Source organism: Vicugna pacos, chromosome 23 (genome assembly GCF_048564905.1).
Source record: "Vicugna pacos chromosome 23, VicPac4, whole genome shotgun sequence".
Lineage (NCBI taxonomy): Eukaryota > Metazoa > Chordata > Mammalia > Artiodactyla > Camelidae > Vicugna > Vicugna pacos.
The window spans coordinates 12,353,729-12,381,353 of NC_133009.1; the positions used below are offsets into that span (position 1 = coordinate 12,353,729).

At 38.1% G+C, this 27,625-nt stretch overlaps 1 long non-coding RNA gene across 4 annotated transcripts; it reads left to right on the top strand.

Moving 5' to 3' along the window:
- Positions 1–210: 210 nt before the first annotated feature.
- LOC107033061 (uncharacterized) lies at positions 211–27,625 on the top strand. Of its 4 annotated transcripts, none has more exons than XR_012063486.1 (10): positions 211–363; positions 3,297–3,378; positions 3,504–3,650; positions 8,672–8,739; positions 11,886–11,985; positions 15,320–15,394; positions 19,548–19,966; positions 23,347–23,486; positions 25,442–26,105; positions 27,395–27,625. It is a non-coding gene; the product is annotated as an uncharacterized lncRNA (long non-coding RNA). The 4 variants fall into 4 exon arrangements; XR_012063487.1 differs by lacking the exon at positions 27,395–27,625 and adding an exon at positions 26,473–26,487; XR_012063488.1 differs by lacking the exon at positions 27,395–27,625 and having other exon boundaries at positions 215–363; positions 25,911–26,344.

Consider the following 27,625-nt stretch of genomic DNA (forward strand, 5'->3'; position numbering starts at 1 on the left):
GAAAACGTTGCCATTTGGCGACAACCTGTCACAGAATCTGGACCTGGTTTGACGTTCTTCACGTGTGTGGGAACGCGCTGCGAAAAGTCAAACCACGAACGGAGAGGCACCTCCCGCGCCGAATCCCCCGCGGAAGGCCGCGCAGCCGGAAGCTCAACGCCGGCCCCGCCCACCTCTGTGTCGTGGGCGGGGCGTTTCCGGCCGCTGACGCGTGCGCGCGCCGACGTCCCAGCAGACCCCACTCTGCGCAGAACGGCGCGGCCGGGCGCCAGGCTTCGCGGCGTCAGCCGCACTGGTTCCTCAGCACCTTAGGGCTGGGGCTGCCGAGCCCGCCCCAAAAGGTCGTTTCCCCTGCGGTTTCCAGTAAGTGACGATCCCATTCGGAGCTGCGGCTAGAAAGAGGCCGCGCTGGCATTCTCTTCCCCCGTCTCCCAAACCCCCTTGTAAGCACTTCACTGTCCCCGGGTCACTCCTGGACTATCCGCCACCACTCTCCAAACGGGCCCTCCCAGCTCTCAAGGTTTCCCCAGAAGATGTGTCCTTTTCCTCGAGTGCTTCGTTCATCTTAAACGGTCCCCACCCTCTTTATACTCTGGAGGCTGTGTCCTTGGTCTGACACTTCACTGCTCTTCCCAGTCCGGCCATTGTGTCGGGCACCGCAGTCACACCGTGGCAATGCTCCCACCACTTCTTCCCCCACCTGCCTTCGGGATTATACCCATTCTTTCTGCTTCAGAATCTTACCCCTTGTAACGAAGGTCGACCGAGGACCAGCCCTCTCAGCGCAGCGCCCTTCCTCCTTTCTATCCTCCCCAGGTTAATTGTTAATCGCAACAATTAACGAAAGAATGCCTTAAGAGTAAGACTGACCTCAGTGTTTTACAGCATTCCTTTATTTATTCATCGCGGCAATCATTAAGTAGATACAGATGAGAAAACTGAGGCCCAGCAAAGTTAATTTGCTCGAGGTTACCTGGTTTGCATCTGATGGAGTTGAAATTTGAATCCGTTGTGTAGCTCACTCCAAAGCTGGTGCAATCACCTCTTCCGGTTTTCCAAATCCTGGGCATCACCCTTTTAGTTGCTTCTCCTGAAGAATTTTGTCCTGAAGGTCCTTGTTTACAGAAATTTGATCTCTAAAGAATTTTTACAGAACTCCTCTCGCTCAGACCCTTGAGTGTGCCATTTTATCGGGTATCTAAGCTCTGAGCTTGCTAATATTTTACATCCCCAAAATGTGCGTGTGCCTCCTTAAAAATGTATTCTTAACCCAGTGTGTACTCATTAATTGGCCCTCTTCCCCTTCTTCACTATGACCGTTATTATCGCTCTTCTCAGCAAACATTTGAGCAGTAGTTTATGTAAGACAATAAAGATAATTCCTGACCTCAAGAAGAAATATGACATTTGTTCACAAGAAGACCAAGAAAATAGATAAACACCAATTCACTCACACAGAAAACAAACTCTACAGGAGTAACTTTGGACAACAGACTTAGGTGCTAGACTTGTTTCCTCACCTGTAAAATGTTAAGGTTTGACGAGATCGTTCAGGTTTTGTGAATCTAAATTCAGAGAAAGGATTGCTCACTGCACTGAGGTGGAAACTGTTGGAAAGGGTATATAGTGTGTTCTGAATACATTATAGAGGGTAGGGATTAGGTTGAAGGCTTCTTTTAGCACTTTGAACATCTGATAATGGCTGCAGACCTTGCTCTGGAAATAAAATTCACATTCATACATCACTTTATACTCAGTTTTTAGGAGATTCATGGCCCACTCCTCCCTCCAAAGCCTACACGTTAAAAACCCCTGATTTAGAGAGAGGAAATGAACTGCAATTCAAAAGGCAAGACTAAGCCAGATGTGGAGGGCCTTTATCTTACAGCACTGTGGAACCACTGGAGGTTTAAGAAGATAAGTCTGGCAGCAGTTTGGAGGATGAGAGTGGGAAAGGCAGTGAGACTTGTTAGATGGCAAGTGAAATAATTTAGGCAGTTCAGGAAATATTAAACGGCTGTACAAAGCAGTAATGGAAATGAGGGGAAATTCCAAGAAATATTGCAAGGACAAATCATGAGGACTTGGTATCTGACTGGATATGGAATTGGATAAAGACAGGAAAGAGTCAATGATAACAAGGTTTGAAGTCTGAGTAGATATGTTCTTTCTCTACTTTGTCTTCAGATTTTTCTTATACTAGGTCATTCCTATAATATACATGCTCCAAGAGAAGCTATCACTACTGATGATGGACACCAAAAAGTGTAATAAGGGAGTCTACAAACAACTCTATACTCATAAATTCAACAACTGAGAGAAATGGACCACTATCAAAACTACCATAACTCATTCAAGAAAAAATAGGCTGAATAGTTTTATAACTATTAAAGAAATTGAATTTGTATTTAAAAATCTAAAAAAGAAAAAAAGGGAAGGAAAAAACCCCTCCAGGTCCATATAGTTTCACTGGTGAGTTTTATCAAACATTTAAGGACCAAATTTCCTCTCTTCCATTTTCTCTTCTTTCTGAAATTCTTATTGTTTATATATTAGGCCTCTTGGATTTTTGTGTGTGTGTGTGTGATTCTTTTTCCTTATTTTTCTAAACTGACTATCTTTTATGTCCTCTTTTAAGCTTTTTATTTCTGAATAATATTTTTTACTTAAAAGCATATTCTTATTTTCTGAGAGTGTTTATTTCTCAGCATCTTGTTTTTGTTTGATGGGTGCAGTATCTTCTAAACCTCTCTGAAGGAACAGATCCTAATTTTTAAAGTTATCTTTTGTTTCATTTTGGTTGTTTCTCTGCTTATCTTAGATTTTATTATGCTCTAGATTTTCTTCAAATAATCTGGTGCTCTTTGGTTGTCTATTCACATCGAAGAATGAGGGAATATGAAGGGTAACAAAACTTTTTATACATGAATGAAGATTGTTAACTTCAGGCTTTTTTACTTTTAAGACTCTGCCACTTACTCTTACTCTTTGTAAGACTTTTAGAGTATAAAGCAAAAGTCAACCAAAACAGGGTGCTTATTTTGATCAAATGTGTATGAGATTTTTACCGAAGTTGTGGAAATACATATTTGATTTCTGTTGTGATGACAGGTACTCAAATTAGGTGTATTAAAGATTACCATTTAATAAAAATATAAAACCATTGTGTGAATAACTGACACCATATTCTCTTTCCATTCAGAATATAAAACATAGTTTCTATTTCCTTTGTCCCCAAAAAACATCATTTTGCTTTTTAAATTCTCTAATAATTTGTCAACATTTTGGTTTTACAGACATGGCAAGCAGGTTTTATAAACATGGATAAGAAGTCCACACACACAAGTTCTGGAGATGCCAGGACTGGCAGAAAAAGAGGTAGGAATGTTACCTGCTTTAAGACCTTTTGAGTAATTTCAAGTACATTTTGTAAATTATTTTGTTTCTCACTCATGTGTTGGTACTTGAGAGAATAATTGTGTTACATTTTATATCAATTCAAGGTAAACACAAACAGAAGAAAAAAGGAAAGCAAAACCCCAAACACCACCAATCCCGACATAGATCATCAGCATCTCATTCTTCAGATGACCGTGTGTTTCCTTTTTCTCTATCATCTTCAGGAAGCCAGACGGATTCAAGTCTCGAAGGTATGTTTATCATTTATAACCTAGATAATTTAGAAAAAATTCATTAAAACACTTTTATAAATTCTGTTTATTTAACAATATCCATTGAGAACACCTACTATATGCCAGGCATGTGGTAAACATGGCATGGTCCCTTCGGCCAAGACACTTTTAGGACATAAGGCAATAATGACAGATAAGTAGTCCATTACAGTGCAGGTGAGTTCTGTGGCGTGGTATGCACATGTTAAGAAGACAAGAAAAGGCTCTGGAGAGGAAATGATATTTAAGTTGAAAATTGGAAGATCAGTAGGCATTTTCTAGACAAAGTCAGGAAAGTAGAATTCAGGAAGATTTATTACAAGCTAAAGGAATTGCATGTGCTAACCATTGTAGACATTGGGTTTCTGATTCTTTCTCAAGTAATATGCTTACATATCTATTTCTTGATTTATCAGAGGACTAATCAAGTTATTGGTTATAAGCAAAGAAAACTGATTCTGGCTGACTTAAATGGAAAAGGAATTTATTAAAAGGAGACTGAGTAACTCACAGAATTGCCAAGAAGCCTAGAGAACTAATCTCTGAATGTGGATAGGAACAAAGTAAAACCTGGCAGCTAGAAGCATAGGCAAAGTCATAGATAAGGGCGCACTGCCACCACTGCCACTCCTGAACTGGATGCCTCAACTGGCATTGCTCTGGTCACTAAATGTACCCACTGCAGAATGGATTCTTCACTGTCTCTGTTTCTTTGTGTCACTAGGTCTCAGGCAGTACTGACTGAGCCTACCTAGATCACCTGTCCATGTCGTAGCTAGATAGGAAACTGGGAAAGCAAGCATTGGCCTTTTCAGCATTGATGGCAGGAGGCACGTAGAGGAATATTCATCAAACATATGAAGGAGAATCAGATAATGAGCAATCAAAATATAGCAAATGTTCTCCACATTCAACTCTAGACAATGTCTATACTACCTCATAAATTACTCCTTTGTCTCAGCTACCTTTATCTTCTCAGTGTTTGTTCGTTATAGTTTTTCTGTTAGTTAATTTGGTATCAGTAAATGTTATACCTGTAGTTCTGCTTTTTATTTCATCAACTTTGGTCCATTGTTTTATTCTTTTTTAAATAGGTACCCTCACCGTTTCCTCCATCCTTTCTCCCCATTGTCTTTTTTTTTTTTATCATTTTCAGTAGTTAACATTTATAGTCCGATCTACAATCAGAACTAACTGTTTCATTTTTTAGGTCCATAGATTCACTTTAAAGATTCAAAGCCAATTATCAGCATTTACATTATTATTATCATCTAAATATTATTATTGCAGTGCCAAGTCATGTGCTAGGATTACATTTCCCTTTCATGATCTAATGTCATGATTACTGGAACTCCTAAACGAGAATGTTTCTAGAATGTTTCTAGTCACATCATCAAGTACATTTATATTCCATCAGTTGCTTGAAACCATGCCATGTCTTAGTACTGTTTCATATTTGAACTATGACTTTTTATGTAGTTTTTATTTTTCTTAGACTTTCTTGTTCTACCATTTTCTTTATTATTGACAGAAAGATAATGTAAGTTCACCGTAATAAAAAGATTTTTTATCCTTTCAATCATGCTGCTCCATCGAGTTTGTATCTTTTCCCTGGAGATGCTCTTGCCTGCCTGTTATAAATTGGACCACTTTGTAATCCCAAGGCCTGAGAGATAGCTGTCAACCTAGGATTTCCTTTCACTGGTCTACTGGGTTGGGTTCATTGTTTACTAGATCCATGTCTTCCTCTCTCTTGGCTTTCTGCCTTAACTGTTAGTGTACATTGACAAATAACTTTTCCAGAATTTATGTTAAATAACTTTGCCAGAATTTGTGTCTGGAAGGAACTTATTTCTGAGTCTCTGCATACTCAAAATATCATTATTCTGCCCTCACACTGTTTTCAAAACGATTTCCCCTAATTCTGGGGTTTCCAGAAGCGGTAACTTCATTCTCTTTCAGCAGTATGTTTTGATACCAATCTTTAAATAACCTTTAAAGAAGCTTTTCATCTTCATTTTTCAGTTTTAGGCTCTATGGAAGAGAAGAATTTAGCCGCTTTTTTTCATCTGGCCCCCCACATTCACTTCCTCGCATCCTTTTAAATAGGATTTCATTATGATAACTTTGATAATTTCACTATTCAATAATATCATTAGTATGACTTTGTAGTACTCTTCACAACTGAACCATATAATGGTTTCCTTTGTAGCACAACTTTTTGTTTTCTCTTCACTCAATAATTATCTTTCAGAAATTTTATTTCATGTTCTGTGTTTTTGACGTATAATGGTAGTCTAAAATACCTTTTTAAATGTTCAAACATATCAGATGCTCTGTTAATTTTATTTTGGGAATTCTTTCCTGGATCCTTTTAACATGCTCCACCTGGAACTGCTGGCCTGTAGGTGAGTTAAGCAGCTGTGATATTAAAATTTTCTTTCATCTTCATTCTGGGATTTCTTGTACCTCTCTCTTCAATTTGATCCATTTTCTGGATTCTGTGGTTTTCTCTTCCTTTGTTTTCTCCTTTATTTTATTGGAGCACCTCTCCTAGTAACTTCTAGGAAAAAGATGGGCATTTAGTTCTTATTGTGTTTGTACTTTTGGGTTTGTGCTAGTAAATAAATTTCCTTTATTGATTTCTGCTTCCCGTGAGATGACTAGTTAGCAGCAAACCAGTGATTCCACCATAAATAATTAGAAACCTGCAGAAAATTATGTTTGAAGGAATGGAGAGCTGCTAAGGCAATAAAAACTGAAGGGATTAAGATTCTGGAGAGGAAAGAACTAAGGAGAGGTGAAGTGATACAAAGATTAGAATTTGAGACTCACCAGGGGTTGGAGAATAAAACAGTCCCTCTGTTGAAAACCCAGAAAGGCAGGGATCATCAGAGGTAAATTGAGCCTTACCAAGACTGTAGTATCATCTCAGCAGAACCTCTGATTGGTTTAGATGATTATCCATCATTCTATTTGCCTATTTAGAAGAAGGGTGAATCATCCTGGGAGAAAGAGAACACTATCTAGAGCCTCTATAATTTTGTAATAAAAGTACCTTTCAGTAAAAAATGACTAGATATTCTGAGATGATTTAAGAATCAGATTAGGCCTACAGGTAGTTCAGATATTTGAGTTAACTGACAATGAATTTTATGTAATTATGATTTGTATGTTCAAGAAAGCAGAGATTTGTAAACTATAATAATAATCAAATGGAAATTTTGGAATAACAATTTATCTAAAATTGAATTATCTAAATTATCTATGCATTATCTAAAATTAACAATTTAGATATGCTAGCAGATTGAACACAACAAAAGACAGAATTAGCAAACTGGAAATCAAGTCAAGAGAAAAAAGAATGAAAGATACAGAAGAGAGCATTAGAAACATGTAAGACACTTCACTGTAGACTTGGAATTTAAGAAAGAGAGAAGACTGAGGAAGAATAAATATTTGAAGAGAATAATGGCCAAATATTTTCCAGAACAGATGAAAGACATTAACCATACAGGAAACTTTGAAACCCCCAAGCTGGAGATAAAAAAAAAAAAATTACATGGAGAACTTTCACTTCAGCCAAGAATATGGTTGTTTAGTACAACATAGAGTGTTTAATATGGTAGCAGGTTAATGGTCTCCTTTCTCATTTTCTCATTAAAATAATTCACTTTTTTTATTTCCCAGTGAAGCATTTAATAGTTGCATTCATGTAGTTCTTGCTAATAAGCGTAATACATTATTTTAGTAATACATTGCTTTCTAGATTAAGCAGAAATTGATTATAGTGGACTCACAGGACTATTTTTCTCCAGATGGGCTCCTAAGTAGCAGATATTTATAATATTGGGATAGAATTAAAATTAAGTAATTCATTTTATCTGTTATTTCTATCTTGCAAGACTTTTCCAACCAGCATAATAAAGTTAATTAAAATATCAGTCGAGTTTGGATCAAGATGGCAGAGTAAGAGAACTGGAACTCACCTCCCCCCAAGGAATACATGAAAAATACATCTAAATGTGAAACAATTCTCACTGGAAACTGGCAAAAGAACTCCTTTTCAACCAAGGCTGTATTAAAGATATACATAGAATTGGATAGGAAGTGAAACAATGTGATCAGATTGGGACCTGTGCCCCGGAAAGGGATTCAAAGGAAAAGGAAGTTTACACAGGTGGACACCTGCCCTAGGGAGTGAGTAGTTCAAGCCACAGATTTGACACCCAATCCTGGGGTCCTGTGTCAGAGAGACAAGCCCCCTTGGCTTGTTGAAGGACTTCCGGGACTAACAGAAGGGCAGTGGGAAGCGGGAACTCTGCTTATGAGGAGCATGCATATGATGGCTTGGCCTTGAGGTAGGGTGTGGAGAGGTCTGCTCTAGAGGCTGCCAGGTTTCCTGCAACCACTTCACCACATGCCTCAGCCCGAGCCAAGCAAACACTCCAGCCCCATGTCACAGTGCAGCACTGGGTCTGGGGCAGCCATAACCAGGGAAAAGACCATGGGCCACAGAGGTGACCCAGTCCCAGGGCAGAGCCTAGGTGGGACAGCAGTAACTCCAGTAACACCTCAGAAGCAGCCCAGATCTCTGACAGGAGCCACTCTACCAGAGACCACCCCCGCTACACACTGAGAATCCTCGTGGGCCCACAGCAGAGTAGGGGCAGTGGAGGCTGGGGGCAGTCATTGGCTCTGAGGGACAAAGGGGACTTGTACCCAAGGCTGTGTCTTAGCAGAGTCACGGGTGCCTGTCTTTGGCCAACATGAACCAGGAGCCTGCATAGATCCCACTTGCTTCAGAACTACCGCACTCTGGGGCAACGGTCCTGCTGCAAGGAGAGGGGAGTCACTGCCCCCAGCCTCCACTGCCCCTCAGTCAACTATACCTCAATCCAAAGATCAAGCTTAACTATTCTACTTTCTCAAATTTTTAATCAGTAAAAGTGACTTTTAATGATAGATCTAAAACTTCCAATTCTTTAAAAAACTTTTAGGTGCTACCAAGGGAAAAATTAAGAGAAAGAGAAGGGAGAAGAGGAGTAGGTGGAGGAAAGAAAGAAAGGTAGGTAATTGTGAATAATTTAATGTAAGTATAAAAATTGGCTCTTAGAGGATTTTTCACTTTCTTCCTAATTAAGGAAAACAAAATCTACAGAGAACTTTGGAGCTGTAAGAGAAGGAGTGCTTAACGTGGTTGTTAACATGGAGCAAACCTAGTAGTGTCCTTTTCCTTCTTTTCAAATACTGTAGTCACCCCTTATCCACAGTTTCACTTTCTGAGGTTTAAGTTACCTGCAGTACACCATGGTCCAAAAACATTCAGTGGAAAATTCCAGAGATAAGTAACACCTAAGTTTTAAATTGTGCGTCCATTCTGAGTAGTGTAATGAAATCTCATGCCATCCCGCTCTGCCCAACCCTGGACATGAATTATCTCTCTGTCCAGCGTATCCACACTGTGTATGCTACCCACCCATTAGTCACTTAGTACCATCACAGTTATCAGATCCCCTAGTGTCACATTATTGAAGTGCTTGTGTTCAAGTAACCTTGTGTTACTTAATGGCCCCAAAGCACAAGGGTAGTGATGCTGGCAATTCAAATATTCTCTTACTGTGCCTGATTGATAAATTAAACTTTATCATAAGTGTGTATGTATAGGAAAAGACACAGTATATATAGAGTCTGGGTACTATCCCCAGATTCAGGCATCCACTCGAGGTCTGTGAACTCTCTCATTCGGATAAGGGGGGATTCTATACTTAGAAAACTACACAGATAGGTAAAACCTTATATTTGCAATTCTTTTGATTCTTTTTATTTTTGATGTTAACATAGTTATAAAAATAGCATATATGCTTTGAAAAAAATGCAAATAGTAGAGAGAGAAATAAAAGGTGAATGGCCGCGCTCTTTTTTCCATTTTCCTGGGATTATCCTTCTTAAACATTTGTTATATATCCTTAAGTTCTTAATCTATACACATGGAAATAAATGAAATCAATATGTATATATGAATGTATGTAGTCATATATTACAAAAAGAGGTTGCCAACTCACTTCTTTAAAATTAATTTATTTCATATAATAGTTTATACATACAAAAGAGTATTTGTAATATATATAAAAGATGTATAGTAATAAAATTACTCTATGAACCTATTATTTAACTTAAGAACTAGAACATTACCAATATTATATCTACTTGTATTATTCTTCCTTCTTTTATGTACCTGCCTCCCATCAGAAGTAATACTATCCCAAATTTTGTCACCTTTTCCCATACATTTTGATAGTACTTTTATTACAAATGTATTTATCTTTAAACATTATTAAATGTATTTTGCTTAGTTTTGAGCTTTATAAAGATAGTATCAAATGTAGTTTTCTATGTCTTGCTTTTTTCACAAAGTACTTTCTATGATTTATCTTTTCATATAGTTGTAGTTCATTAATTTCCACTGCTGTATAATATTCCATTGTTTGAATAAAGCACAATTTATTTATCCATTGTCCTGTGGATGGACATTTAGAATGTTTCCAATTTTTTTCTCTATTACAAACAATACTACTATGAATATGTTCTATGTTTCTCCTGGTGCTCATATGTAAATTTCTCTAGATTAAGTATCTAAGAATGAAATTGCTATATTGTAAAGTATGCACAATGTGGTACCCACAGTGTGATATATGTTAAACACGCTATGTGTTCAAACTGCTAAGATTTTAGGGTTGTTTGTTACTATACTCTAATACAACTTATCCTTTCTAACACAATTTGGTTGTTCAAATCATTTATAGTCCTACTGATATTTTATCTTGTTTTTCTATCAATTACAAAAGTTGTTTTAAAATCTGTCATTATGATTGTGGATTTGCCTATCTCTTATACTTATTTCCAAAGTTTGTTTCTTACATTTTGAAGCTGTGTTGTTCGGTATACTTAAATTTTGAATCATCAACTCTTTTGGTGAATTATGCTTTGTATTATCATGGACTTACTTTCTTATACCTAGTAATATTTATTACCTTAAAGTCAATTTTATCTGATACTAATATAGGTATATCAGCTCTGGGGGGCACCCAGGGTTAATGTTTGTTTAGTATATCATTTTCCATTCTTTTATTTTCAACTTTTCAGTATTTTTAGTTTGAGATGTCTCTTGTAAATAGCATATATTTGGGTTTTATTTTCTTATCTAGTCTGACAGTCTTCAATTTTTAAAAATCTGAACATTAAGAATTAATGTATTTACTGATATATTTCTTTTACACCTACCATTATACTATATGTGATTTCTGTTTCTCCCACTTAATCTGTATTTCTTTTTTTTCTTTTTTGCCTTATTTTTAATATATTCTCCATTTTATTTTTCCTTTAATTTGGGTTTATTTTAATATTGATTATCGTATAAATGATAACATACATTCTTGATTGATCAAAGACTCATACTAGTTAGCACCTTTACCTTCCACTTAGATAAGAAAAGGAACTTAGAACACTTTGACTCATTTGCCCTCCTCCTGACTTTTACACCATTGTGTCATGTATTTTAATTATATATCACTTAAAGTCTACAAAATATTATCCCCCAGACCAGAAGCTAATTCATTATTGTAAATATTTTAATTTTAAAAAATGAGAGAAATGAAATGAACTTTCAAATCAAGAAATTAGAAAAATAACAACTAAAATACAACTGAAATGAATGTAGGAGAAAGGAAATAGAAAGGTAAAAACTTTAGTGACTTTAAGAAACAGGAAAAATAGACTGTAGCTTAATCCAAGAGTTGGATATTTGAAAAATCTCAATAAACTGGTCAAACCTTAACAAACCTGCTTAAAAAAAAAAAAGAAGGGAAATACAAACAAAAGTAAAAAGGAGATGGGTATATCAACAGATACATGGCTCTAAACATTTAAAGAGAGTATGAACAGCTAAGGTATGAGTATGAATCTGTCCGCAACACAGTTATACAAGAACTGTAACGATTTTCCCACAATTCTTCTCATTTTCTTTATGAAGCCCTAGCTTATTGAAGAGGATAGAAGCCTGATCTCAGCCAGTTTGGAGTTTCTTCCTTTGAGTCTAATTTCAGGGATGGGAGCAGGTAGAGGGGTGAGGAAGTGGGAGGTGGTCTTTGTGTTTCCAAAGCATGGGTGAGGGGATGATGCTCAGCTAGTCCTCAATGTTATCTATTCACACAGGTATCTTCTGAGATGTCCATCATTCTGTCTGGTCCTCAGTCACTGATCCACACCATTTGCCACTGAGATGTCCTTATTCCTGTCTGCCTAGTCCTTTCAGGTATGGTGATGCTCTCCCTGTTACTTCCACGTTATCTGTAGGGGCATGGCCATAATTCTGCTCCTCATTGCCATGCAGGGGCACTAAATGCAAAGCTATTTAAAGCCTGGTCAGCGTAATCTCCCCTCCCAGTCATTTCTTCCCTGATATGTTACTATTCCAGGGCTCAGAGTACAGTTTCTCTTTCCCCCAACCTTTGAGTACTCACATTTATGTGGATTTTTATCCTTCCCTGGTGCTCTGTGAATCAGGGTACAGGGCCTATCTCTGGGGATTTATCAATGTCTATACTCTTATTGCTTCCCCACTATATCCTCCTCCTCTTTAGTCTGGGGAAATTTCTTTCTAGTCTTGTTGCAGCTCAGGATAGGATTCCAGGGATGTGAGATTGAGTCCAGTTCTTTCCAGTTATATTTCTCTCAAATATTTTACCTATATATGGAACCTTGTCTATGTCCCCAATGGCCTACATTTTAAGAAATCAAGTTCAGAAAGACTTCTTTTTTTTCTGTTTGCTACCCTGGTTTATCCCTTCCTTAAAACAATGAGCTCACAACTGCCTACCTGCTTAGAAGGGAGTATGGGAAGAGGGGTAAGGAAAAGATGAACTAATAGGAGAAAAAAAGTTAATATTGCAAAAATATCCTGTCACATAAAAACTTGAGATGACAAATTTGTGAATAATATTTCCTAATATTTATCAAAACTACATACCATTGCTTTAAGAACTTCACATATACCAAGTAATTATACAACAGTAATTAAATAGGTACCATTTAGGTGTAGATAAGGAAACTGAGGTACAGAGAATAAATCAAGTAATTTAGCCAAGTTTTGTTCAGTAGTGTCAGAGCTTGTATTCAAACCCAAGAAGTCTGGCTCTGTAGTCCACCTTCTTAACAACTATGTCATTGGCTCTCAAATGACTCCCCAAGGAACATTTGAAATGCATAGGGGTTGTGGATCTCGTTTTTATAAAGATTGCAAAAGTTACTGGCAGTTAGTGAATAAAGACCCAAAATGTTAATGTCCTGTAGTGTGAGGGATGGTCATGAACAATAAAAAATTGACCCATCCAAAATGTAAATAGAACTCCTATTAAGAAACACTACACTGTACTGTACTACTTCTAAATTGCCAAGATTGACTCAAAAAGTTAAAAAAAAAACCAACTTAGACTACTCTTCATGAAAGAAATTATAAATGTTATAAACAATTGATAGGTACATTTTCTATTTAGTTTTTATTAAGATTTTCAGGGAATAGGCAAGTTTCGTAATATGTGTAATAATCTCTTGTAGAATATTAAAAGATATGGAATGCCTCTTAATTGACTTTGTGAAGCTTGTAAAACACGAATTAGATTTTTAGAAATATTACTGTAGATAAAGGGAGACATTTCATTATGGTAAAGGGGTCAGTGTATTAGGATGATACTACAATTATAAATGTATTCACACTGTAGTGAGTTGAATAGTATCCTCTTCAAATTTCAGGTCCACCCAGAACCTCAGAATGTGACCTGTCTTGCAGATGTAGTTAGTTAAGATCATACTGGAATGGGGAGGGACCTAAATCCAATGACTGGTGGTATTATAAGACTAGGAGAGGGCACACAGAAATGAACAGGGAAGAAGAGCATGTGACCACCAACGCAGTGATTGGAGTTATGCTGTGCCACAAGCCAAGGAACACATCAGAATGTAATCTAATGTATTACATGGTAATTATAGTTGATGATGCTATATTCTATAACTGAAGTTTACTAAGAGGGTAGAATTTAAATGTTCTCACAAAAACGGGATAAATATGAGAGGTGATGCATGTATGGGAGTTAATTCGATGGTGAGAATCTTTTCACAGTGTGTACATTTATCAAATCATGTTATATACTTTAAATATTTTACAACTTTGTCAATTACACTTATGCAACGCTGAAAAAATGCACATCTAATACACGGCAAATGCACAGATCAATGAACAGCAAAGGAAAGAGAAAATACATACAGATTCGATTTGTGAAAAATGAGTCACCTCAAACCATCAGGGAAAAGTTGGCTTATTTAAGAACTAGTGTTGATACAACTAGCTAGCTGGAAAAAAAAAATTAAAACTTGATCCCATACTTCAACCTGAGATTAGCCTAATAAAAAATTACTCATCCCTCCAGGTGGATCAAAGGTTTAAGTGCAAAGAAACGAAGCCATGAAAGAATTGTAAGAAACCATTGGGAGATGTAAAAAATTTTAATCATAAATGAAGGGGAAGGCCTTTCTACATATGTCACAAAATGCAAAAGCCATGAAATAGAGATTGATGAATTATATCAAATACTTACGTAGCTTAAGCCCAATGACCTAGCAGTTCCACTCCCAGATATGTTCTCTGAGGAATCTCATGCACTTTCACTCCAGTATACCAATACAAGAATGTTCATGGCAGTGTTGGTCATAATAGTCAAAAAACAGAAAGAACCCAAATATTGATCAATCAACAACAGAATAGATAAATAAATTATAGTATAGGTGCATAGTAAATAACCTAACCTTGCCCACCCTTGCCCTTGACTTCTGGGAGGCAATCTCTAAGCTCTCAGAATGCCGTGTCTAATACCATCTGTTTGCTTGGGGGCCTTGGATCATGTGATTTAGAGTAAGTCCGCCCACACCAGATGGTCTAATAATGTGATTTAATGTGATGGCTTTGGGTCACTCAGTTTGCAGCTGAACTTCCAGAAGGGCTAGAGATTGATATCAGCCATGTGGGTAGTCAATCCTGCCCATGTGACAGACCCCTAATAAGAGCTCTAGACACCAAGGCTAGTGAACTTTCCTAGTTGGCATACTCTATGCACATTGTCAGACATCATTGCTAGGAACCCCCAAATTTGCAATCGATGTCAGAAGTGAGAATGGTCTTGGGGACCCTGGAATATCCTCACAACGGAGTACATTGAAGTCATAAAAATATTAAGGAATCCTTTGCTTACTGATTAGGAATGGCCTTCAAGTAATATACACACAGAATGATGTGTAAAATATATTACTATTTATAGAAATAGTGATGGTGGAAGGAAGAACATATATACTTGTTAGCCTGTGAATGCATTCAAATATTTTTGGAAAGTAACACGAGAAATGTGTAAGATTTGTTGTTGCCCCTGGGGAAAATGAGGTGGCTAGTTGACAGGAGTGGAAAAGAGACTGTTTAACCTTTAAAATTTTGAATCATGTGAATATAATCACTACTCAAAAATAAATTTAAATAAAGTCTATGCATCTCTTTCATTGAAGCAGTCATTAATATGTTTTAGTTTTTTGTTGTTTTGTTTTAGAACAAAAGAAGAAATATCAAGAAAAAAAGAGAAGGAGAAAAGGAGGAAACAACCACATGCCATCACCTTTCCAAGGTACTGTGTACTTCATGTTTAAGGAGTTTATTTTATGGTACTTTTAGTAGCAGATTTGCATTTTAACTGGTTTGTCAGGATCACAGTCACAGTGTCCAACATGTTAAGGAAACAAATTGTGTGTATAATTTTGCCTATTGGTTATGTAACGATGTAAATATACTTTAAAATTTAGATTTAGATTGTCATCTCTTAAATATCTCTATCAGATTACTGGAGCTGACCCACATACTTTAACATTAAAAATTGCCAATTGAATTCTTTTTACCTTTATACTCTAAGAAAGATGAAACTCAGTAAACAGTTGCCCACTTTCAAATTTTATTTTTTAAAATATATATTAACATAGTTTCATATAATGTTATTAGAGTCACTTTGTATAATTAAAATACAGAATTGCAAATCCTAAGAAAAAGAATCTGTTGAAAATAAAAGATGTCCTGTGACTCTCAAAATAAATATCAAAATGACAAAGCTGAGTTTTCATCTTGTCTTCTATCTTTGTATGGAATAGTTAGGGCATTATCTGCTCTTCCAAATCGGGGCCTTAAAAATACATTTAGAAATTATTTTAACTTGCTAAACATGATGTCCAAATTTAAATAGTTCATATCTGTGTTTGTGCTTACATTTCTTTTTATATTTGTCCATACTTTTCTATTGGTTTCAAGAAGGCAGACTCTTAGAGAAGAAATACTGCCATAAGGGTACAAATTCTTTGGGTACCCAGAGCAATGGTTACTCTGTTTCAGATTAGTAGACTGTGCAGGCCTCCCTAAAGGAGATGATGGTATTTGAGTGGAACCTAGAGGGATGAGTAATTTTTTATTAGGCAGAAAAAGAGGACAAAGAGTATCTCAGGCTGAGGGAAAAGCATTAACAAGGGCATGTAGAAACACAAGTTCACTTTATGTAAGGATATTTGAAAGGATAGTTGAAATTGGAGCATAAGACAAGAAATGGCATATAGTAAGAAATTAGTCCAGAGAAGTACTTTGGGGCTAGTTTGGATTATATTCTGTAGGCAACAGGAACATTTAAGCATCTTATGACAGAGGAATGATATTCTCTTTGTTCTAGGAAGATATATCAATATTGGAAAGATTGGGAAGGAGGAAACCTATAGGAAGCTGTTGCAGCCTAGTCAGGAGGAGAAACATTAACATAGCCGATTATAGATCAGGCTAAAGACATTGATTATGGGGCTGAAAAGGAGAGAACAGATAGAATAGATATTGGAAAGGCAGAGTCTGCATGACCTAGTAGCTGGATATGGAAAGTCCAGAAGGTATAGTTTGGTAGAAATGCATTGTTTCCGTGGGAGAAATCATTGTAAAGAAGCATTCCAAATGGTTGTTAATACACAAAGTCCTCTAATTTAAACAGTATACATGTTAGATATTAAAAGTTTTATAAGGTATATGATTCCTTTAAAATAAGTTTAATTAAGATTGGTAGATTTCAGGCAGACTTGGCATGATACAAATTTTCATATTCAGTGAAGAACTCTGCTACATCATGGGCTGATGTGATTAGTTCTTTGTATGCCACATAATCAGCTAGTTAAATTGTAGAAGGGGAAGAATCTGGCTAATACATACTTATACCTTATCAAGTTACAAAATTAAAGTTTGACAGATAAAGGGTTTAAATATATAGGGTCTATTTCCTAGGAAAAGGGAATAGGTTGTTTCTGATAGTATTTATAAAGTTAAATATCAAAATAAATATTGCATATAAAAAGGCATTTTAATAGTTCTATGCACCGTAAAACATTTCATTTTTGTTTTACGTACACTTCAAGTGAAAAGTTCTAAAGAATTATTATATTGTAAACACATTTATTTTGTAGTAAATTAAAGGTAAATGGAGTCATTTTTTCTGAAAAATTTTCTCAGAGGCCACAATGCAATGTCGAATGTGAGCATTCTGTCACAAATTTTTCACTGAGATGGGGCACTCCATTATATAACTGACAGGTTGAAATTTGCTACCCAGTTGACCAATTACAAGGATTTGGATAATTACAAATGACTTTCCTTCCTTTAAAATCTCCAGCACATAACAATCTGTTTCATGTGTGAATTAATGGATGTCATCTCAAAAAATAAAAAATAAAGTCTAACATCTCAGCGTTTAACATTGATAAAATGCAAGCCTGCCTCTCCTCCAGTCTTCCTCATCTCAGTAAATTTACAACCTAAGCATGATCTGGAGTTGTTCTTTTTTTTTTTTCTTTTTGAGTTCATTCTTGATTCTTCTTTCTCTCTCCCCTCTCCTCTACCACTACCGCCACGTAACACATTCAGTTAGTGACCATTGCTACAGGTTTTTGCTCTTTTGAAAGACCTTCCGTCCTTCTTAGCCTAAAGACTGAAAAGTGAATTTTCAAATCCCAAGCCTCCCTTGCAGCTAAGAATTGCCATTTGGCACAATTTTGGCCAGTGAAATGAAGGCCAAAATGTCTAGAATTCTTATAATGTTAAAAGTGCAATTCCCAGAAAATCTATTGGGGGCATATGCCAAAGTTCTGTTTACTCACTAATGAGGGTACCCGCAGGATGACAAAGTTAGTTCAAAAGATAATATTAAAACCTTTTATTCTTTTCACTGTGAGTGGAGGTGAGTAGAAGAAAGGAATGCTGAGATAAGATTGCTAAATTAGATATAAAATTGGTCAAAATTCTACAGATCAGTAAAACCATGGCTATACCATGGTTTAAGGTTATTCTTTCTACTGGACAGAAAAGAAAATCATCACACTTCATTCATGTTAAGTTAGCTTCTAGCTGTGTAGAGTTATGTGTTATGTAGATGTGTGAGCACTAATCCAAGGTAAATACTGCGTCAAATTTACGCTTCCTGAAGCATTAGATGACTGCTACGCAGCCTTCTTAAACAGTGCTCTAGTGTGACATTAAAATGTCGTACAGTCATCACTTTATAACTTTATTTCCAAGTTTTGAGTGTTCTCCTTAATAATTAGTGAATACTCATAGCTGAAGCTTCTGCCTGTCCCCAGCTTTAGTGTGGGTAGCCTATAGGGCAGGGCTCTTCCCCTTTCCCCATTGCACTGGACCGGGCTCATAGGGTACAAAGGCAAAGCATCCTCTCACCCTTTGCCCACTGAGGATGGAGGTCTGGCAATCCAGACAGCAGAGTTAACAGGAAGACGGCATCAGAGGCTACTGGGTAATGATAGCTGTGCTGAAGCATAAACATGCCTGTGTGCTAAAGCCACACTGTAATATTTTATTGGTTCCTGAGGGGAAAAAAAAGAAGTGTAATACAGTAAAAGTAAATAAAACTAAAATTCTAAAAAAGAGTAAAAAAGATAAAGATACAATAGGAATGATCATTTAATATGTCCAAAGTATTGTATTCCATTATAAACTATTGTACCTCACTAAAACATGTGGTCAACTGTGCAAAGATGATTCCGTCAATTATATCTCAATAAAATTTTTTAAAAATTTAAAAATAGACAATATATGGCTAAATAAAATAATTTAAAAATATATAACTCTAAAATCTCGCCTGGTAGTTGGCACTCGATTTGATTTTTGTGGAATTAGGAACTCACTAGTAAGCTTACCTTTGATAAAATGTATGCAAAACTGATATTAAGCACTTGATTGATTTGAAATAATTTAAGGTTGGAAGTTGTTGAACATTCTAACGTTTAAAATAAGTATCTGAAATTTGCAAACCCAAGAGATTTCTATCAATTATTTCCATTGCCATTCATTTCTACTCATTCTTTATAAATCCGAATTTGTGTTTTTTTTTTAAACCCATACAGTAACCTAACTCCTTTATTTGAAATTTAAATCTTCATAGTTGTACTTTATTTTTCTCCCTTTTTTCAGGCCACAGAAAATGGAATTCCTAAAATAAAACCACTGTATATAAAACATTTATTTAATCTGATGATAAAATTTGATGATTAATAGTATTAAAATTTTAAATTTAACTTGTGAGTTTGCAGTAAAGGTCCAGTGTTAATTTAACTTACTTTTCAAGGATTAATGTGCTCTCATCTTAACACAATGATGTCCATAGCTTCTGTTTTCTACTCTAAGTATCAAGAAGAGTATAAGGATATATAATATTGCAAATAACAAATTTATTTAATTTTAATTTTTGTCTGCAGAGGGGCTGAAACCAGGTTGAACTTTTTGATTTCCAAAACTCAGCCTTTCGGTGTAAGGTGGCCAAATGAGGATGCCAAGCCCCAGCACCATGAAACCTACAGAAACATCAAAGAGCTCGGAGAATGGGATGTCTTTCCACCATGTTTGGACTCCTGGAACCAATCTTCACATCCTCTGCACCCACACAATAAAGAGTTGGGAAATCACATTTTGCTTATGAAGGTCCACATCCAACACTTGAGAGCCTGAAGCACAAGTCATTTGTGGCAATTTTAGGATGTTTATCCTGTACTCACATATTTGGTAGGGAGGGTGGAGACTGAGTCTGCCCTCTTGAGTATTATGCCTAATAATTGCATCTAAAAGACCTATACCAACGTCCTGCATAAAGCAGAAGACTTAGAGATGGCATGAAAAGGTAAAGTCTTATCCATGCACTTCTTGTTTGGTTATCGGTTTTCATCATCTCAGTATTTGTTCTGGAACATGTGTAATGTTCTTTTACTCTTGGTACTCCAGGTACACTGGTTATAAGTTTCCAACCAAAAGCTTTCATCTCTAAAGATGATCACATTATTTGATAAAATAAGGAAGGAGAAAGCAGGTCCCCAGGTCAGCGTTCTGGGTTGCCTAGTAGGGTTTTACACGTCACTGGGCTTTTCACTCCTTTGGGTTTATAGGTGATTGTGTGTCCAGTCTAACCGTGTTCTTTATAGTTGCCTTTAAAAGAAGCTCCTGTTAGAAGTGGATGAGGGAAGAGAAGGCCAGGTTTATTTTTTAAAACGGAAGTTAAGGTACTATTATGTTGTTATTTAGGCAAAACACCTTAAAAATAATCCTGAATACCATTCTGTGCTGAAGGTAGAGTTTACGACGTCATTCCATTACGGTAATGTAGTGTTGTGTTGTTAACGAGTGCAGTTTCAGTGCTGTTAACTCAGAGCAGTTGTAATAGGATTGCACTTAAATTAAGCATCTTTATCTTTGATTACAGAGAGATTTAACATGTGACTATCCGTCACTCCCCCCCCCCCCGTACTGTCTTCGGCTCCTAGTATTTGTATATCAAGAAAGTTATTTTCTTGTATTTGAAATGGTGACATTTCTGAAATGCACCAGCAGAGGACATAGGTTTTGGGGTCTTTTTTCTTTCACTTTTGATTTACTGAAGGCATTTTAGTTTACAAATGGACTATTTTCTTTTTTCTAAGAAAACTAATATTCATAATTATGGGGTAACCACAGTCTCCTCAAAAGGGCAAAAAAATGTAGACATTAGACATTACAGTTACTTCAAAACTCTTTTTTAACTAGTAGATTGATAAAAGTAGTGAACATGCCGTTTGGAGGAGAGAACAACAGAAGTGTGTGGGCAGATGGAGGTCTGAAGTGGGGCATCACTCTCTGCCTGCAAACCTGGGTTTACCCATATGAACAGTGCTTATAAAGGGTCAAACCATTTTTAAAAACCTAACTTTTGAGAACTGTCATACTCTCTAGGATAAAGGTTAAATTTACTGAAAGAATCATATAAAACATTTCAGAGAAGATGTAGTTTTAATGGAATGAATTTGAGAAGAGAGTTAAAGTTACACTCTAGTAGAAAAACTATGGACTGCAATCAGGAGACCTGAGTCCTCAGGCTGATTTGTCCCCACCAAGCTGTTTTCCTCTGTTTTCCTCATCGGCAGAGGCTGATGGAAGCTTCGGGGCTGGGGGAGAGTCCCTGGCACTGTGCTTACTTGGTCTTATGCTTCTGTAACAGGAAGCTGCAGGGCTAGAGGTCTCACTACAGCAAGATAACTGTGTCCGAGGTGCCTGGCACTGGAAGTTCAGTGAGTGTTAGAGGAGAAACGGGTTTGAAATGTATGGAGCTGGAGAGTAGTCTGTGGAAAATGTCAAATAATCAGATACATAAAATTGTTAGCAGAAGATTTCATTTTCATCAATATCTATCAAAAGTAATATTCTCTCCACAAACTTAATACACTTCATAATGCAGCATAGACAAGGACAAATGAACCATGCTTGCTTGTTCGTGGGAATCATACTAAATGGGATTTGTCAGAATCCCTTTTTATGTAGGACACAGACTTCCAGCAGCTACTGGAGCCAGTGTACCTGTGTGTGAAGACACATTTGTCTATTTGGCATCCTGTCATTTTAAAAAACAAATTTTGATCAACCATGACAGAGGAAGGACTGAATTATCTTTCAGTTCTCTATGTACAAAAAAAGTTGTCACAAAATCATCACACTATGACGTGACAATCAAAGAAATTACAGCCCAACCCCCCCAAGGAGGGCCAGGTTGCTTGGGGCTGGGGAGGACCCTGCTTACCCGTGGGGCCCCCGCAGCCAGCTGGAGGGTCTCTCTAGCTGAGCCTCCCATGACCGCCGGGGGGCCTTCAGGGAGCCTTCTGCAGAAAGAGCTTGGTTGTCAGGACTGGCTGACAGCACCTCCATCTTCCCACTCACCTTTGCCAGCCTCTTCATGGTCATGACACAAATCACAAGAAGGAAAGGGTCAGTAGTGCCCTTCCCCAGCCGGCCATTCCCATCTACTGGGTTCCAACTCTGTCTCTGTCTGTCTTTCTGTCTCTCTCTGTCTCTGTCTCTCCCTCTCTCTCTCTCTCATTCTCTCTCACTCACATACAGCCTCATAAATAGTTTTGACAACAGACACCAGATAATTGTCATCCTACACAATTGTATACTTTCAGGTTTATAAGAAACAGCTTTAATTCCATTATACTCTATCTTTCCAGTTGCTACAAAATGGTATTTGCTGCACTTTTTACAAGATACATCTGATCTCATCTCCAGGCATCTCCTGATGCTGCTAAGCAAAGATGATAAACATCTACCTCATAAGCAACCTTGCAACCATCTGTCTCTAACATAGGATAACATAAGGTCATGGTAATAACTCCAGTGTGCACCCATCTCCTACTGAGATGAAATCATTCAGACATGTAGTAGATTCAGATGGATTCAGACAACATCTGAATTTCTTGAGTTCCCCAGAAAGAGTAACATAAAACAGGTTCTTAGCCTTGGTTGCACGATGAAATCACCTGGGAAGCTGTAGAAAAGCTGATGCCTGGGTCCCATCCCAAGTTTCTGATTTACTTTGTCTGGAGTGCAGCTGGGTGCCAGAATGTTTAAAAGCCTCCCCGATGATCTAATGTGCAGCCAAGCTTGAGAACCACAGACCTAAAAGATTAGAAATATTGGGCTCAAGAACTATGATTAAAGAGCCGGGTCTGGCTATTCCAAGGAAGGAAGGTGATGACTGCTCTCTGGTGAGCTCCAGCGACATTCTGGCATCTGTGTTAATGGCGGGGAAGACTGTCAGGAACAACTGTCAGATCTTAAATTGGAAAGTTCCTTTATAGTTTGCAAAGCATTTGACCTTATTTTAACCTCTCTGCAATCCTGGGAGGTAGGCAAGGTTATCATGCTTAGATGAGAAACAGGAGCCTCAGAGAGCTGAGTGATTTGTGAAGATATAAATGGGAGAATCATTTTGGGAGAACCATTACCCAGAATTTCTGGCAGCCCAAAAGTGCAAACAATTTTATCTGCACTGTTAAATTCCTTCCCCCTCTCCTCCCCAAGGCAGAGCAAAATATGTTCATGGGTAAAAGATAGGAAACCTTTTAAGAGAAGATGGAGCGACAGAGAGAAACACCAACCAAAATAAAAAGTTCCTCAGAAAGCAGATAATAGGGAGCTGTCTTCATACTAGGGGCAAAGAGCAGCGGTTATGGCTTTATTGTTTTCCTGTTTATATAGGGAAGAAGACTGATATGGCAACAGAGGTTTAGATAATCAAAGGAACCTTCTAGCTTCCTTATCCATGAGACCTTCAGCTGGAGTCTTATATGTGGCCCAGAAGGAGGGAGTCACTGAATTACCTCGATATGGGACTGAAGGTAATATTAAGTTCTTTGAAAGAACAAAGATGATATTACAATAGTCAGTATCAGGGAAAGGCATTTTAATATTAAGTTCTTCAAATTTTCAAAGAATCAATCTTCCAGAGCTTTGAGATTTTAGGTTGCTCTCAGTCAGAGCTAGAGTAAATTTTGGAAGCTGACTGTTTTGTGGGGCCACCTTTTATGTGTTTTCCCATCCACCTTCTTTTAGCAACGACATCCCCCCTCTTAACTTCATGTAGCCTGCAATCTGTGCCCCAGGGCCCCAGGTGAGCTCATGATCTGCCCGAGGGCGGCGTGCAGCCCAAGCAGGTGCTATCGCCATGTGTGCTGGTTACAGATCAGTAACCCTAGCACTTGCAGTGATAACCCCCAAATCTCAGAGGTTTAACAAATTGACGTGTATTTGTAATTCACCGAAGTCCATGTGGTCATTCAGGGACCCGGGCTCCTTTTTATCTTGTGGCTCTACTCTCTATGGGGCCTCAGAGTCCTCTCTCATCAGTCTGTAGGTGGAAAAAGAGGATAGAGAATCACTTTGGGGACGTTTTTATGGACCAAACTGGAAGTGGAGTCTTCCACATCTGCTCACATTTCGTTGGCGAAACTCACTTGTGCACATGGCCCCTCCTGAGGCAGGGGGAGCTGGAATCTCATCTCATTGCAATCCCAGGAGAAGGAAGAAGCAGGCTTGGTGCCCAGCTGGCCAGGCGCTGCCACAAGGTCTTTCTCCAAGATTGGTGTATGGAGGGTGGGGTGCTAAACTGGGGTGATGTCAGCCTGGAGCACTAGTGGCCATCTTTCCTGGCTGCAAAGAGGGAGGGTGAGCCCACTAGAGGAAAAGTAAACCAGAGGGAGGCAGAGCCAGCGGATGGAGAGAGAGGGAGGGGAGGAGGGGGCAGGAGAGGGGAGGACAGGACAGGGGAGGGGAGGCCAGGGGAGGGGAGAGAGCACGTTTCACTGGATGAGCTCCCTTGGTCACTAACCACCCTGGACTCCTCAGTTATGGATGCCATCGGGACCAGCTACATAATTTGCAGCTACATCAGTACAAAATTAACTTTGGAGCCTGTTGTTAAAAAATTATGAACTTCAAGGGAGGAGGGTATAGCTCAGTGGTAGAGTGTGTGCTTAGTATGCATGAGATCCTGGGTTTAATCCCCAGTACCTCTGTTAAAATAAAACAAATAGATAAATAAAGTAAACCTAATTACCCTCTGCCCCCCAAAAAACCAACCAAACAAAAATTTTTTAAAAATTAAGAATTTCAGGACAGCAAAGCATTCAACCAAATAAGAGGCCTCTCTGGGTGCTAGGCAGGTCACACACCCATGAAGCTGGCCCTGGGGTTACAGATGCCCTTCGGTGCTTCTGCCGGTTTGATCTGGATTTCTCTTCCCAGCAGCTAAAACTCTGGTTTAATACTATAGCATTGCCCTAGACTCTGTCCCAAGAGGTTGTAAAGTCTCCAGTTTGGCAAAGAATAATAAATCTGTAGTGTGTTCATGAGTCCTAGCATGAAGCTCTGTATACAGTGGATGTCACTAAGTGCTGATTGTCAGTTTTACCTGGAGGCAGTCAGAAGGCAGGGCCAGGCCGAGTGCTAGGAGTTTCTTTGGGTTCTAGGATTCTACCTCTCAAGGCCCACATTGAGGAAGGCAGGACACTGGCAAACAAAGAATTACAGTTGTCCCAAGTATCCCCAGGGGGGTGGTTCCCCAGGGATACCAAAATCTGTGGATGCTCAAGTCCCTTATACAAAATGGCATAATAGTACTTGCATGCAACCTACACACACTTTAAATCATCTCTAGATTACTTAAAATACCTAATACAATGTAAGTGCCATGTAAGTAGTTGTACACACAATGTAAATGCTATGTAAGTAGTTGCCAGTGTGTCGAAAATTCAGGTTTTACTTTTTGGAACTGTCTGGAATTTTTTCCCCCTAGATGCAGGGTTGGTTGAATCTGCAGATGTGAAACCCATGGATCCAGAGGGCCGTCTCTATAGCATTCTGAATTAATTTCAAGACCACACACACCTGGATCATTTTGACCCAAAGTGCCCTTGAGAAATCCCACCTCCTCCAGGAAGCCTTCCAGAGTAATTCAGAGAAGAACCAAAAGCCCAGTTTTGTCTTATCTGCCTGGAACACTTAACAGGATCCCATGCCCCTGCCCCATCTCCTTTATGGTTACTGCACATGAGGCACTCAGTAAATATTTGATTAATAAATGAATGAATTCTTAAGAATTGTATTGACCACTTGCAATGTGCCTAGCATATCTTGGGAGATACAAACTCAAATCAGACATGGATCCTGGCCTCGGAGAACTTACAATCTAATGAAAGATACAGATACATCATAAATGCCTTGATGTTCACGCATAGCTTCACTTGCCCCCTGTCCTGCATAAGATCCAAGATGGGATCCAAATGCACCCATCCATCAGGCACATTTGTGAAGTACCTACTCTGCACCCAGAAGGCGGAGACCCAGAGATGAAAGACCTGGTCCAACACTTAAGGATTTCACAAACTACAGGAGGCAGTGGACTGGCAGGAAGAGGGAAGGAGTAAACTGAAAACCACATGCATTTCCAGCACCGTGTGGTAAGTAAAGTGATGAGGGCTTTTCAGGCTGTTCCAAGAGCACCTAGGATCGATCTGTGTCTCTGAGAAGCAGTGCTGCATAAGGAAGGAACCGTGGCTCTGTTTCAGGCAGGCCACGTGCTTGTAACCTGAGACAAAACATAGCGCACCCCACCTCAGGGTCACAATCAAATAAGATACTGTGGATAAACTGTAAAGGACCATTTAAATGTTAATAAAGGAATGTTCTTGATGACAAAGCCACTTCTGTCCATAGCAATATTGTTGGCCTGGCTCATTTGGATAAAAGCTCTATTTTTTTCCCGTCCCTGAAGCTGCACTTCAGAGCAGCTTCTTTGCCTACTGGCTTGATTGCTTTTCTCCTTAGGAGACGCTAACCTCACTCCGCTCTGTCCCGTGTTCTGGAGCCTGGACATTTCATGAGAGCCTAGCAGAAGCCCACAGCCCCAAGTAGGGGCCAGAAGTAGTTCTAAAACTGTTAGCCTCAGGACATGGCTACACGGAGAGGAATGGCTTGTTCCTGGAGTGGAATTCTCCCCGCACCAAATTCCAGCTGGGAGGAGAGATTGGGCTGGAGAACTTCCAAGTTAGACTGCAGGGCTTTGGGAATGTCGCATTTGCTCCAGCAAAGGAATCGTAACTGGAATGAAATACAATCAAATTTGCTAGAAAACACTCCACCCTCTGTTAGCTTGTGAATGCCTTTCTCTGTAACACAGAAACTCTCGGACATTTTTAGAAACTTTAAAAAATCATTTTGCTATTTTTGCCTTTATGATAAAATCATGATTGCTAGTCAAGTGTTTTTATTTTTATATTAGCATCTTACTAAATATAATGATGCTAATTTAATACACTATGTAATAATACTCATAAAGAAACATGTCAATTTCCATATTTAACAGACAATGCAAAATGTTAAACTGATTTAAAATAACTGTCTAAAAATGATTTGTCGATGAATAAATTTTCAAATAACATACTTTGTTTTGCTGGGGAGCCACATGAATGTAAAGACAGACTGAAATTCCACTGTGTTGAAAAATGGCATCAAAAATAGACATAAACTTTTTTCATTACCTAATGTTAGAATTCTTGAGAGTTCCCTTGAGTTATTTTGATAAATGTTAGTGTTTTGCTTCTAAATGGCAAGAAAAGAAGAGAAGATGTTAGGTTGCTGTTTGCATGCAAGTCTCAAAAAATAAAATACATAGATGTGGAGAGTATTTTCACTAAATGGAAAGTCAAATTAGATATACTGTCACTATTGATTGACATTACTTTTTCAGGCTATTGGAGAATCTTGGTTGCCATGGAAGAATTATAATCAAATGAAAATAACAAGGATCTGAGTAAAGAGCATCCTTAAGCTAGTTTGCAGAATTGTTATAATTTATGTGCAGTCATTAACTTACTGTATACTGACACTAATGTTTCACAGGCGCTCTCTTTTTCACCAACACTTTATTGTGGACTTAAGTAAACACTATATGACCAAGAATAAAGCAAATTACAACTTT